Source organism: Lepidochelys kempii, chromosome 2 (assembly GCF_965140285.1).
Source record: "Lepidochelys kempii isolate rLepKem1 chromosome 2, rLepKem1.hap1, whole genome shotgun sequence".
In the NCBI taxonomy this organism is placed as follows: Eukaryota; Metazoa; Chordata; order Testudines; family Cheloniidae; genus Lepidochelys; species Lepidochelys kempii.
Genome location: NC_136381.1, coordinates 23041674 through 23055634, shown reverse-complemented (window position 1 = coordinate 23055634; position 13961 = coordinate 23041674). Strand labels below are relative to the sequence as shown.

Sequence of the window (13961 nt, the reverse complement as noted above, 5' to 3'; positions counted from 1 at the left end):
GTGGTTATCCTTGTTTTCTATTTCAGTGGGATCGATTGGGGTCTTGGGTACAACATCAGCAGGATCCAGGTAGATGCAGTTTTTGGCATATCCAATGATCTCTCTCCCGGCCCTGCCAACTCCTAGCTAAATAATAATAATATAAAAAAACTGGCGGTAGCGATAGACTTTTAAGTTACCCAAAAGGGAGAGAACTCCCCCCCTCCGACACACAGACACACGTGGATGGATCGCGGAGGGGGAGGAATTTTTTTTATAATGAGTCTCTTAAAGGCGCCTGGGTCAATTTCAGTTTCTAACTTTCTCCCAAATAAAGGGACCCCGGTGGAAGAGCCGCCGGTGGTATCGTATGCAAATACGCATGCTGACGTCAGAGATCATGTGGGTTTTGGCGTAGATCCCCACTGATCGAAGGATTTTTTTTTTAATTTAATTTTATTTTTTTTGCCAGTGTTTGTGCTGCGGGGGGGGGTGGTGGTGGCGGTGAGGGGGGCTTTGCCCAGGCTCCCCAGCCGGCTCCCACGTTCCCCAGCGTGGCGACAGGCAGAGCCCTTCCACTGGGGGAAAGTTCGTGCCGCCGCCGCCTAAAGCCCTGGGCGCAGGTAAGAAACTCCCCCCCCTCCTTCCCCCCCCCCCCCGCTTGCAAGAAACCCCGACCCGCCAGGGGAAGTGCCGAGGGCTCCCTCGAACCCGGGAACCTCGCTGCCCACATGCACTTGCGAGCGCTCCTGCTCCTCGCCGGAGCCCAGCGCAGCGCAGCCGGTCGCCAGCCACTCGGACCCAACTTTTCCTCCCCGACTAGCGCCTTCGGAAACGGGCTTGTGAAGGGAACTTCAGCTGGGAAGGAGGGGGGGGGGGGATTACAGCAGGGAGAGAAGCTGCAGGCTGGAGGGGGGGGGGGGGGATCTGATTTTGTTTAAACGTATCCGCCCCCCCCCATGCAAGTTTCGGTGAATGGGGCAGAGAAGAGGAGGAGGGAGAAGGAAAAAAAACATGTCTACGTTTCCCTGTGTCTGTCGACATCAGCAACACAAAATATGGCGTCCGCTTTCGACAGGGCGTTACGTAGAGGCGAGCAGGGAGATTTTTTTTTTTTTTTTTTTGGTATTGCTTCCTTTTAAAAGCTCCCTCTGGTTTAAAGCCAAATAAATCCAAGGATCTGGGTGCCCAACTGGGGGGGGGGCAGGTCCCCTGGCTCCTGCTGGAACGCGTAGCGTTTGCACCGCTCGCCGCCCCACTCCTCTGAGTTGGCAGAGATGGGGGGGGGGGGGGTATTCTTTCCCAGTGACGATTTGTCCTTAACGTGGTGGTAGGCACCATGACGCGCTGGGGCGCAGCCCCTTTAAATTCTAACAGCTCCTGGTAACTGCAGATAAGAGGTGAGAGAGAGAAGCAGCTGCTGAGATATTGTGTTACAATCATGAGCTAGAGTGTTTCTATCCCCGGCCCCGAGGTGGGTAGAGGTTGACACCCCCGCCCCAACACACTACCCCCACAGAAAACTTGCCACGACACTGATCATCCTCCAAACGGAGTTGCTCTTCTCTTTTTAGTGCATCCATCTTTCCTCCTTTTAAGAAAAAAAAAGTCTCTCTCAGTGGCTGGTGCTTTAAACCATCCCATCAGAGGTTAATTCCTCGTTGCTGGTGGTGGTGTTTTCAGCTCTTTTGTTGCAACTTGCTTTTCAAAGACAACGTTAGTAAACTTAGAAATCTTAGTTAAACTTGTCTCTTGGCTTCTTCCGACCACTTTTGGGAAGAGTCTTCCAGAATCCTGGCAGAGTTTTTGATTTTTATAAAGCATTACATCGGTGATTTTTGTTCTTTTCTGTCTTGGCTGAGACTAGGGGGAGAGAGGAAGAGAGACAGATTCTCTCTCCCCCCCCCCCCCCCCCCGTGTTGATAGGATTAAAACTTGGTTCTCAGGAAGTGAAGTTGTGATTTGCTGAGGAGTTCCACCTGATTGATTGACTTCAAAGACATGTGGGGGTCTCTGCCCTCAACTGTTTCCTGATTGCCTTTTGTTTGCTTTTACTGTGGGAATCCAGCCTTCCGCAATGCCAGCTTTTTAAATGACAGGTTTCAGACTAGCAGCCGTGTTAGTCTGTATTCGCAAAAAGAAAAGGAGTACTTGTGGCAATTTAGAGACTAACAAATTTATTTGAGCATAAGCTTTCCTTAGCTTTTTAAATGGGGCTTCTCCGGTAACTTTTTTGAATGAAAGTTCCTGATCTTGTCAGTGCAGATGCTGTTTGCAAACGATTGGAGTTGTAGAGGATTGCAGGAGGCCTGCCAAAAGAGAAGAACAAAATAAACAAAACTCTGTTAAAATTTGAAGTATAAAGGGGTGGGGGAAGATACTAAAGAACTGGGGAAGGAGAGCTAAGCAGGAGGTATTAAACCAAAAGGTAACTTTACATTTAGACATCTCTGTGTTTCATCATCTCATTACATTTCTGTCCCAAGGCAGCAATGCCACAAAGCATCAGATGACTACCAACAAGAATATATATCTTGTAAAATGGCATATTTAACAACACCAGGGAGTTATGAAGCCCTCATAAGTGCTTGGTCACCAGTGGAATACTACTTGTTTTTTTTGTTTGTTTTAAATATGAGAATACAAGCAACCATAGTGTGATTTCTTTCCCCAGCTGCCATTTGACTGTGCAGATATCAGGGCCCCAGTTCAGGAAGATACTTCAGCATGTGCTTAACTTCAAGAACATGAAGCCTCAACTAATTTCCTGAATCAGGGCGTAACACATTAAAAATGACAACTACCTGAACTCCCTTTTTAAAAAGAAATATTCTGGTTGTGTAAGCACTCTCTGATCTCTAAAAAGGAAAAGGAGTACTTGTGGCACCTTAGAGACTAACCAATTTATTTGAGCATAAGCTTTCATGAGCTACAGCTCACTTCATCAGATGCATCAAATAAATTGGTTAGTCTCTAAGGTGCCACAAGTATTCCTTTTCTTTTTGCGAATACAGACTAACACGGCTGCTACTCTGAAATCTCTGATCTCTGTTTCATTTTTTGGTTTACATACAAGTAGTTTGCCTCTTGCTTGTTAATGCTCTGCCTTTATTTGTTACTCTCAGTGCTATGGGTTAAGCATGTGGTCAGTCTCAGGTATGAGGCACTAACAACCCTGTAAAACCACTTAAATTCATAACTTTATGTATTAATTTCCCCATCAAAGAAAGCAATGTACTGCACAGTATGATAGTTGAAAATTTAAATGCTAAGAAGCCTTTTAAAGTTTTAGCACCAGCCTTTATTCTCATTCTACACCTTTAACCTATTCATTCTTTCCAAAACCTCTACCATATATGGGTGGAAGATTTCACTTGTCATCTCCTCTCTGTGCCCCTTATGTTCCCAATCTAGGGAAGCACTTAAGCACATGCTTAATTTGAGCATGTTAATAGACCAATTGATGTCAGTATGACAACTCATGCCTAAAATTAAAGCTAAGTTCCCACCTGCTCCTCCACATAAAGAGCAGAAACTCTCTCAGGTTTTCTCCGGATAGGTTGCCAGTTGAAAGTGTTTGAAAGTAGCTCATTCTTGGATAAATAATTCCTCTCAAGTTCCAGAAGTCCTCTTCTCCAAGTTATGATAAATATATGATCTCTAATCAGCATGTATAAAATTAATATGCTGGCCCTAGTACTAGATGTTAGTACCATCACATCTGTTCTTTTTGCTGGTGAAACTTTATAAGAGAGACAGCACTTGAGTGTAAAAAAGGTATCCTTATTTTTCTTTTTCTTTTTCTTTTCTGAATCCCCAAAGTATCTGATTGCTGTTGACCAGGCCTGGATCTGCTTGTCCCTGTACAGAATGTTGATTTTAAGGCCAGAAATGACATCACAGTATTTGCATGTATCATGACTTCACTTTTTACTCCCCCTGTTCTTGGATGGTCTTGCAGAGTATCTTAGCTGCAGCACAGTTAATGTTTTGGGTCTGTTTGTGGTGTAGTTTGTTTTTGTTTTTATCCTGGCCCAAATTACTGTTCATCATGTCCACTGAGTTTGAGGAATAAAAAGGGCTACTGACAATAAATAAAATAATATGTTGTGTATAATTTACGGCAGTATCGCTGTAAAACCAGATCCCTTCACAATTGAGGGGATGTTTTGTAGATAATAGGAAAATTTAGTTTAACTTTTCAATGAAAACAGTGTGATCTAGATTTTTGGCTTTTAAAAAGGAATTTCTTCCATGCTTTAGCATCACTTGACTAATAGTGTTTTGCCCTAATTTGTGAACCTTTCTGGTGGTAGCATATGTACACTTTAAAATAAGTAATAAAACGAAACACAAGAATAACACATAAGATTTGAATTTAAACCTACCAAAGTAACTCACTGCGTGGTGTGCAGATATGTTTATGGGTGTCACGTCAGCTGTAATTCATGTTTGTTTTGTTGGTTTATTTTATAAACCATATAAAAATATATCATTCTGAAATTTATTACACATCTGCTTGTTACCCAGCACATATTAGTTTTGGTGCAAAAATACACTTTAAGCTATAAAGACCCTCTTGACTCCCAGATCTGCACTGAAAACATTCTTCATGTGCAACAGCTTTTATAGACACCGCATTCTATTTCCACCGGCCTTAATATGTAGCAAAGCCTGGCTGAAATGAAGAGGGTATTTGCACCATTCAAAAGAAAGCAGTATCAGCACTACTAACCTCAGTCATTCAAAAATCATTAATCTGGCCCCAAAACATCATGACATTGACTTAAAAATCATGAGATTTTTAAGAACAATATATTTTGAGTTCTTTATACATACCTTGTCATTTTTGAGCCTCTACGGTTCATGTTTTTAAGCTATTCTCTATAGCCACAAGGATTAGAAACTTTCTTTATGTGAAAACTGAGATTTACGTCTCATGCCAAATACTGAGACTAGTGATAAAATCCTGAGAGTTGGCAACACTTGATTCCTGGCCTGGCCTAAAGTAAAGCTTGCCTAAAGTACTAAAAAGTTAAGTCAGTCCAGCTACGTCACTCAGGGGTGTGAAAAATCAACACCCCCGAGCAATGAAGTTAAGCCACTCTAACCCCTGGGATAGACAGCGCTAGATCGATGGAAAAATTCTTCTGTCAATGTAGCTACTGCTTTTTGGTGAGATAGATTACTTATACTGATGGGAGAACGCTGAAGTGCTGCGGCAGCTGTGTGTGCCACTGTAGGATTTCAAGCGTGGACAAGCCATGAATGCTGTAGTATTGCAGAGAAAGACACTGTGTAGTGTGATTTCACACATTCAGTGTTGGAGAGGCCAGGGCTGGATTAATGTACAGTATAGGTAAAGTAGGCACAAGACTACAGCCCAAATTTGTGGAGGCAAGGGGGGAACAGTTTTGTTTTGCTTTATTACCAATGCAGGTTTGCACACAGACTGAAAGCACTTCACTTACTTGAGTCGGTGGCTTTGCAGCCTGGCACACGGGGCCATGGTGCCACTCGCTAAAGTAAGTAAAGTTGTTTCAGTTCTTGTGAAAAGCCACTTCCCGCAGCTCCCATTGGCTGAGAATGGCGAACCGCGGCCACAGGGAATTGAGGGGCTCCATGCCTGCAGATGCTCGAAGTAAACAAAACGACAGTGTATTAGATATTCAATTCAATGATTTCATAGAGTTTTTAAAATCCATCAGATTTTGGAGTAGACCCCTTTGTAAGCCAACCCCCGCTCTTTGATGCGTCACATTTTTACCAAAAATATTCAGCTTATGAACAAGTATATACGGTATTTAAATTTTCACAGTTGTACAAAATTATGAGTTTTAAGTATTTTTTGGTTGATCTAAATTTTCAGTTGCAGGAAATTTGGGGCATGTCAGACAATTTATTTAATGAAGTAGCTGTTACAATTCAAAAAGTTAAAGCTGTATAACCAATAAAACACGAAGTATCAACTTCGCATCAAAACATACTAGAGCTTGAATTACGGATAAGTACTTTTGTAAGTTCTCAGGCAGCAGCTTTCTTAATTCACCCATCTATAAATTTCTATTATTGATGGAAATATTTTTTCATCAATGTGTGTACAGTCAAATCAAATCAACATTTACCATAAAAATACTTACCAATAAAAATTTTAATCCTTCCAACCCTACATAAGAAGTACCTTTGAAGACATGCATTCTAATAGACGAATACATGCATTACAATGTTAAACACACTGCAACTAATGCTGAAAGGATCTTGAAATTCACTCTTGTGAGGCCACATCTCTGTGTTACGAAATTAAGGTGTTGAGCCAGGACAGACCTATGCTACTGCTGCCATTCAGCCATCCAGGAGCCAGTGGGGATTTTCATATTTGGCAGTGGGAACACAGTAGCAGGAGCCAGCAGGGAGCTCGACTGGGCAAGGAATGTTGAGGAGGGGACTGGAAGCAAATTGTGAGGAAGCAGATCTATGTATTGTGTACCGTTAAAAACAGCGCACTGGGTGAAATTCTGTTGAGGGCCTGCTGAAAGATCTATGCCTCACATACATCCTGGGGTAAGAGCATGGATGATAAATAGAAAATTCCAGGAACCTCCTTAACACAAATGTGTTTCACCCTGTTAAAAGTACAAGGCTATGCAACCAGAATTCTGATGACTACATACCCCATGAGAATTCCTTGATTGAATTCTAGCCCCATAATTTGGATGAATGTATGTTTATTTTCCAGACTTTTGTTTATAAAGACCTTGGTTAATATTCCACATGTATTTTGGGCTCTCTTGCTCCCCTCTCTCCATAGTGGAATGTTCCACTAGAGGAAAACGGAACAACCATGCCACCCAGTCAGGCTTCCCTGATGGTGTGAAAGCTGCACGAGCTGTGACTCTTATTAAAAAGAGAGCGTCAGAACACTGGAGAGCCCTGTGTGCTGCAGGATCCTGTTGTTCGTAGATATGGAAGAAAAGACATCCGAAGGCCAGGTCTACAGTAGGAGTGCTTTGCCAATATAGACATACTGGTGCGCTACGCTGGCAAAGCACTTCTAGTGTGCGCACGGCTGACACCAGCAAAACTGCACTTTTGCTGGCATAGTGTCTTCCAACCCTGTCAGTGAAATAAGTGACGTCTGCAAAAGAGCAGTTTTGCTGGTGCAAGTGCATTTGCATTAGGGGCTTTTGCTGGCACAGCTGCGTCGGTCACAAATCACACCTCATCATACCCCGACCAACATGTTTATGCCAGCAAAAATTTGTAGTGAAGACCTGGCCTAAGACATGCCAGAGCAGAGCTGTTTGCTACAGTATATCTCTCCATTTCTTGGTCTCTTCAGATCAAGACTGGGTGCCTTTCTGGAAGTTATGGTTTAGCCAAACAAGCTGTTGTGCTCAATATAGAGTAACTGGGTGAAATTTAATGGCTTCTGATATACAGGAGATCAGATTCAGCAATTCTCAAACTGTGGGTCGGGACCCCAAAGTGGGTCGCGATCCAATTTTAATGGGGTCGCCAGGGCTGGCTTAGAGTTGCTGGGGCTGGGCTAGGTTACAGGCCCCCGGCCTAGGCTGGGCCTTGGGCTTTGCTCAGGCTTCAGTCCCCCCTTTCTGGGGTCCTGTAGTAATTTTTGTTGTCAGAAGGGGGTCACGGTGCTATGAAGTTTGAGAACCCCTGGATTAGATGATCTACTGGTCCCATCTCAACTTAAATTCTGTGCAGCTAAGAATTTCCCAGTGGTTTGTCCAGGCTAGTTTTAAATATCTTAGGGATCTGCTTGGGTGGCTGTTCCACACCCTAATATATCTTTCTTGCTGCCAGGAAATTTTTCCTGATATTTGGACTCCGTTTTCCTTTCTTAATTTGTGCCTATTAGTCCTAGTTTTACCCCCTTTACCATCCTAAATAATTTCTGTTTATTATTTGCACCCTCCAGTTAACTGTAGATTTCAGATCCTCTCTTAGTTGTCTGTTTTTACCATACTATTGGTCAGTAAATGCTGAAACTGTTTTTACTCATTTGGGCTTTGAACAGTAAAACAGATTCTGAGAGCTTTTCTGACCTGCCTAAGTGAATGATCAGAAATAAGGAAGCTTAAGGTTACTTTACACTGCTTTTTAGGAGTTAGTTAACCTACTGTCTAGACTGGTGTAGGGAAGATGAAAGAAATAGTTTCTGGTACATCTCTTATGACTGAAGTTGTCATGTGAAAAATGTGATTCCTGCCTTTTTAAACAGAATCTTTGTATTTAATTGTTTCTTTTAAAAAAAAAAAAAAAAGAAAAAACAAAACCCTACAAAAGAAAAGAGCTAGCAGTTAACTCTGTAGACAGCATGGAAGGGGTTTGATACAATGCTGAAGAAAAAAGCCCATGGACCTTTTGACATAGGTGTTCTTTTTCCCTGCTCTCCGAGCTTTCTGGGATTTTTTCCCCTCCTTATCCCTAAACTTATATTTCATGCTTGTTAGTTTGTTACATAATATTACACTTCAGTAAGATGTTAGAAGCTGGAGCTTCTTGCTCCTTTTATATATATATATATAAGATAAAAGCCAAAGAGTAGAAAGTTTCTTCTCAAGTTTGAGATAGTCTGTGTTCTGTATTTCAAAGACTCCATGGTTAGGAGCTGTAGGGACTAATCCCACAAAGTTTTGAACACCTTCAGTTTCCACTCAGCATCTGCCTCACTGAAGGCTGGTGATTATCTCTCAGTAAACGAAGTCTGAATAGTTTCACCTGCAATGTTGTTTGACATGATTTTTTTCACCACCAAAGCAGAACCGTGTTGTTGAATTCCTCCTGCCTACTGTTTAGTACTAGCTGTAAATTACTGCAAGGAATTTTTCTCATCTCGTCTCCACGGATATGCTGAGAATGCACCGATGGTGCAAATTGTATTGCTAATGTTCTTTCACATTTTGATATGGCTTCCCTGGAACTTACGAAATATCAAGTTATCAGAGAGAGAAGGGATCATGATCTTGCTGGTTAAAGCCAGGGGTGAAAGAAACCTAAAGGACTTATCGGTATGCCGGAGTCCTGAGCAGGGGGCCGGGCCTCAACCGGAAGGAGCCAGGCCTCAACTGGAAGAGGCGGGCCTTTAAATCCCTGGATGCTTTGAATCACCGCCGGAGCCCTGGGCTGCCGTTGCTACCCCGGGGTTCTGGCAGTGGCGCTCTGGTAGCAATTTAAAGGGCCCAGGGCACCAGCCGCCACTACCACAGTGGAGTCCCAGGCCTTTTAAATCGCTGCTGGAGCCCCGGAAGCTCCTGGCTGCCACTGCTACCCCAAGGCTCCAGCAGCGGGGCTCTGGCAGCTGCCAGGAGCCTTGGGCCCTTTAAATCGCCTGCCTGGGGAAGCTGCCCCCTGCTGCTACGGTCAGCTGTGTACCAGCTCTTGCCGATACGCCGTACCGGCTTACTTTCACCTCTGGTTAAAGCTAAGTAAACCCGCTGCGTTTCTCAAAAAAAAAAATTGCAATTCACTCTTTTGGAGCAGAGTGATACTAGGTCAAATCTAATTTGTTTCCTGTAATTCAGAAGAAAGGATGTTGTTTTAATAGTTGGCTCCCTTCCATTGAAAGCTTTTGATAGTAGCAGACTGCTATAAAGGATACACCTCCTTGCCGATTGTCATCCCCTTCAGTCTTACTGCTTTGGATGGCTTGCAGCAGGCTGACTAACAGCCGTCCATGTCCTGGGTCAAATGTAGTCATTGATGCTGTAATGCTTGGTTCATGTCCTTACTGATGGGCCCAGGCCACACTAACCATTCCATTAGTATCCATTCTAGTATGCTATGTTTATGATGCTGCTATCTCCTAGCTCAGTTCTAAAACAAAGTAGGAAGGGATCATGATCTAGTGATTAAAGCACAGATTGGGAGTGGAGTCTGGGTTTGGTTCCTGATTGCACGTTCTTGCTGTGTAGCGCTGGGCAAGTATCCTAGGAACTGATTTCAGAAGTGCTGAACACCAGAAACACTCAGCGACAGTAAGGAAGGTGCAAGGACTGAACATCTTTGAAGATGAGGCCTTAGGCTTCTCTTTGTCTTCCCTTTTTGTAAAATAAGGATGATCATGCTTATCTCACTGGGGTATTGTGAGGTTCATTCACTGTAAAGCACTGGGACATCTTTGGATGGAAGGTACTAGATTGCCACAGTGGGGAGCGGAGAGGTCTGTCCCTTTGGAATAATCTGAGTTCCCATGTAGATCATTCTCCTCAGTTTGCGAGAGGAGGCTAATGCCATTTGGGGGAAGGACAGGATTGTGTTGTGACTCAGCACTGTCCTAGATCTCATTATCCCCAACCTCATTCGTGAACTGTTTGTCCTCTGTAAAGTTCATTGAGAAAGCAATCTTGAACTTCTACAGTATTCACACCCTGAAACAGTACAGCCAGTCTGTTAGAGAAGAGACGTCCCATTGTACTCACCCATTCCCTTGCTTTTAAAGGATTCAATTATTTTCTTCTTTTAGGAGTACAGGTGATCAAATGTCTTGGGGGGAAAAAAGCATTAACTTTTCTTACCAATAAACAGGTTTGAGGGAATCCTCCATGTAGTGGCACTATCCACTTGAGAAGCCTGAGGAAATTTTTATCTTAAAACAATATTTTCCTGCCCACTCTGTCTAGCATAGACTGGCTTACCAGAGGAACAGATTGTGAACTTTTCTTAAAGGGGATTGTTTGGGATGGAGGTGAAGAGAGCAAATAAAGGAAGCTGTTTTGCTTAAGATGCCAAGTTGGGAACAAAATATCCATTCAGACTTAAAAAGTGCAAGCATCCTTTACGTTATCAAACACAATATTTATTGGGAGCTCTTCCTCCTTTACCTGCTGAGTCTGGGATTTCTTTCATTTGCCTTTGGAAACAGATGATCCCAATTGCAGTTACCAGCAAAGGGGCATTATGGGGTTGGCAGGCGGTTGTGCTCGCATTGTTTGGCGCAAGACAAGTGCAGATTCCAAACCCCAGATCTTAGAAGGTTAGGAAAACCCATCTACTCTCTAAACTCTTTTGCTTTCGAGTATACAGGTATTTGAAGCACCCTCAAATCCCCTTGCGTTCTGTTACCCATTTGAGACCTTTGCCTTTCTCAAAAGTTATTTTATTCCAGAAGCTTTTCATGCCTGCCATGCTGTAGAGATTTGCCTCTTGGGACGGACTAACTGAAGGTGTGTGGCTGTCGACTAACTTGGAGAGTAGAATCTGCTCTTCAGGACAGTTGTCATCCCACTCATTGGTGATAGTCCTTCTTTATCTCCATTTTGATTGAGAGCACCCTTAATCCAGATGATGCAGCCAAATGTGAGATATTCATGGTATCTCCAAGTAGGTGGAGAAGGAATGTCACAAGCGATCTTGTGCCAAACCATACAAAAGATCTTCACTCCATCCCATCTCTTCTCAAATACCAGAAGATCACAGCACTGTCTTGTGGGTATAAATTAATCTCATGAAATCTGAACTCTTTCTACTTCAAACTCTTGCATCTTTACAAGAGCACTGTCTCATTATTGCTAAAACTCTATGGGCAGGCACCTAAATTTCCTCTTCTGGCATTGGAAGGATCAAAGAGTTGAGACTTGCCTGTAGGTCTTAGTTTCTTGGCAGGCCTTTCTAGTATCCTTTCCATTTCCCCCCACGGCCGCTGCTTTCAAGTGCTCTGTATCATGACAATGAGTTTGCGAGAGGGGGCTGCTCCTGGGTGATGTGACATTGGTCTCCCTCTACAGAGTGAGCACATTGCCTTCACAGAGTCTCTACTAGTCTGGGAAGAGAAGGACCAAGCTTGGCTCCCATTTCTGAAAATCTGACCAATGTTTTGTTGCCTAAATGGGAGCTGAGCTCTTTTGAAAATCTGGCCCTGATTGTGGGTACAGAATTCTTTTGAAAATTCTGGCTTTACTGACCACAGTGTTGGAAAACACCTGGCTCTCTCCGTAAGGGTTAGGGGTGTTTGCCACAGTGACAGATTGTATGATGGGGTTGCTTGTGATGGTAGCGGCCCTTGAGCAGGGCTCAGCGGCCCTTGAGCAGGGCTCAGCGGCCCTAAGGCTCATTTTTGGTTTTTGTCATAGAATATCAAGGTTAGAGGGGACCTCAGGAGGTCATCTAGTCCAACCCCCTGCTCAAAGCAGGACGAGTCCCCAAATCCCTAAATGGCCCCCGCAAGGATTGAACTCCCAATCCTGGGTTTAGCAGGCCAATGCTCAAACCACTGAGTTATCCCTCCTCCTCTCATTTGTTCCTAAAAGCTAGGGCTGCCGATTTTGATTGGATGTAGTCCTGGAGATTTCATCACATGACATAATCTTTAATTAAAGATTAATCTTTGGCCTGGAGTCTCCAGGAATTAAACCTGGAGGGTTGGCAACCTTACTAAAAGTATATGCTTCAGGGTTACAGCCAGCCACCTGCAGGGGTCAGGAAGAAATCTTCCCTCCCCCACCCACACACACGGACATGTGCACTCAGTGTATTCTGGGTTTGTTTTGTTTTGTTTCTCCTTTCTTTGAAGCGTCATGACCACAGCTGGTGAAGGGACATTGGACAGAATGGGCCAGGGCTCTGAGGTGGCACTGAGCCCTCCCTCTCTGATGCTTGCCTGGCTGGTTCTTGCTCACATACTCAGAGTCTAACTCATTGCCATATGTGGGGTCAGGAAGGAGTTTTTCCTCCAGGCTAGCTTAGCTGTGACCTTGGGGGCAGGGGTCACCTTCCTCAGCAGTGTGTGTGGGTGCAGGTCACTTGCAAAGATTATCTGGGTATATCTCACTTAATCATTTCCCTGCCGTTGCAGGGCAGTCAAGCACAGGTGCACCTCTCCGTCCCTCCTATTCTGTCTGTGGCACATCATAGTCTAGCCTCTTGTGGGCTGTCATACATTGGTCTACTTTCCGTGGTTGGGCTTAATGTGCAGTAGGTGTTAGCGGCCTGTGAGATAGGAGGTCAGAATGGATGAGCAGGTGGTCCCTGCTGGCCTTCAACTCTGTGACACAATCCGATTACAGTTTGGGTGACTAGCATTCTGCCTGCCTAAATTCACACTGCAGTTCCGGGCGGATGTTTCATGTACTGTCCTAAACTTTTGCAGTGAGCTACTGGGTAGTTTTTACTTTCCATTTCAGTGGTGAGTAAAGGTCTTTGTGAGGCAGAGAGTGAAAGAGCTTTGTGATCCTTTGGGGAGAAAAAGTTGTGTATAAGTCTAAGCCTATTTTTCCTTGATGCTCCAGGTTTATGTGAGATAAACGCAGATCACAAACAAAGTTGCAAGTGGTATGTCTTTGTCTCAGGATTAGGGAGTTCAGGACTTCCTCCATCTGCAGCTCTGTTATTGGAGTCGTGACTAAATTGTCCTCCTTCAAGGATGGTGTACAATGCTCAGTGTGTCCAGGTTAAAGCCTTTTGCATGGTTCCCAAAGCCAAAATTGCTGTCTATTCTATTGTGTCCATCACGGTCACTGTCTTGAACTGAGTCTTCACTTTACTTTATGTACCTTTTTAAAGCCTGTATTTATGTGTACTCTCTAATCTGCTGCATCTCAATAGTCTCTCATCCCTTGGACAGGATACATTTCTAAGCTAGGAGCATTCTAGTTGTAAAATCACATTTGACAGGTTGCAAAACTAATGTCCCATCCAAGAACTGGACTTTCAGTTTCCTGACAACAAGGAATTAAAAAAAAAAACACACACACTATACATTTACCATTATTTGTGTCCACTTGTTCGAGCAAAGTAGAGTCCTAGAAGGCCAAATAAAATGGAAGTAATATCAGGGCTCACTGAAATGGCATCTTTCCTCTATTGGAGTTCTGCCATTGGAATTCTAACAGATCCCCTCCAAAAATTGATGGATTCTGTCCTGTTTTGTTAAGTGGAATGTAAAATTTGCTTCTTGACTGAAAAGGTATATAATGTGACTAGTGTGTGGCCATACCACTGCTGTCTGGAATCAAAACCTCTGTGGC

At 43.7% G+C, this 13961-nt stretch overlaps 1 protein-coding gene across 6 annotated transcripts in view; it reads left to right on the top strand.

Moving 5' to 3' along the window:
* The first annotated feature begins 389 nt into the window (after positions 1–389).
* The window catches only part of ZHX2 (zinc fingers and homeoboxes 2), a 113293-nt gene continuing 99721 nt past the window's right edge, over positions 390–13961 (top strand). For all 6 annotated transcript variants that reach the window (XM_073330223.2, XM_073330228.2, XM_073330226.2 and 3 more), the window contains exon 1: positions 390–602. The gene's annotated coding sequence lies outside the window, so the exon portion shown is untranslated. The remainder of the gene's footprint in view (positions 603–13961) is intronic.